Here is an 841-nt window from a genome sequence, read left to right as displayed (position 1 = left end):
TGGTTCTGTAGGTATGGTAAGCAGTTCCAGTCATTCTCTGCTTATCTGTTAGCCACAGATTTGAGTAGAATTCCTGAACCATATTCCTTCCAACCTTTATTTCAGGATTGGTTAGAACTTCCCATCCTCTGTTTCGAATTTTTTCTTGGATCCCCGGATACTCATCTTCTTTCAAATCAATTTTTACTTCCGGGATCACTGACCTCAGACCCATTATTTTGTGATAATGGTCTTCATGTTCTTTGGTTAAGAACTTCTCTTGATTCCAAAGATTCTTTGGATTATTCTCTTTCTTTCCTCTTAAATTGGTTTGTTTTCCCTTAGGATCCATGATCTTGATGAATCTTGGCTTAGTGATCACGGAAAAGCACACCAAACTTAGAGGTTTGCTTGCCCTCAAGCAAAAGAAAGGAAAGAAGAAAGGGAGAGGAAGAGTAAATTCGAATGGTGTGGTGGAATGAGGGGGGCCAAACGTGTATTTATAAAGTGGGGAGGAGAGATTTCGAAAAAAAAAGAAAAATTTGAAAGGAGATTTGAGAAGATATGGAAAGAAATTGAGAGAAGGGTAAGTTTTTGAACAAAATTTGGGAATGATTTGAGAGATTTGAAGAATGATTTTAGATTTTTGAAAATTTGAAAGTGAATGATGAGAGATTGAAATATGTTTTTGTAGAAAAATATGGGTAAGAAAAGGAAAGTTTGAAAAAATTTGATTCGAAAACAAAATTGTGGTCCCTCCACCTTTCTGGCGTTAAACGCCCAGAATGGCACCCATTCTGGCGTTTAACGCCCATTTGTTGCCCCTTTTGGGCGTTTAACGCCCAGCCAGGTGCCCTGGCTC

This window comes from Arachis duranensis, chromosome 3 (genome assembly GCF_000817695.3).
Source record: "Arachis duranensis cultivar V14167 chromosome 3, aradu.V14167.gnm2.J7QH, whole genome shotgun sequence".
Classification (NCBI taxonomy): Eukaryota; Viridiplantae; Streptophyta; class Magnoliopsida; order Fabales; family Fabaceae; genus Arachis; species Arachis duranensis.
The sequence above is the reverse complement of the archived record's forward strand: the minus strand, read 5'-3'. Positions refer to the sequence as shown.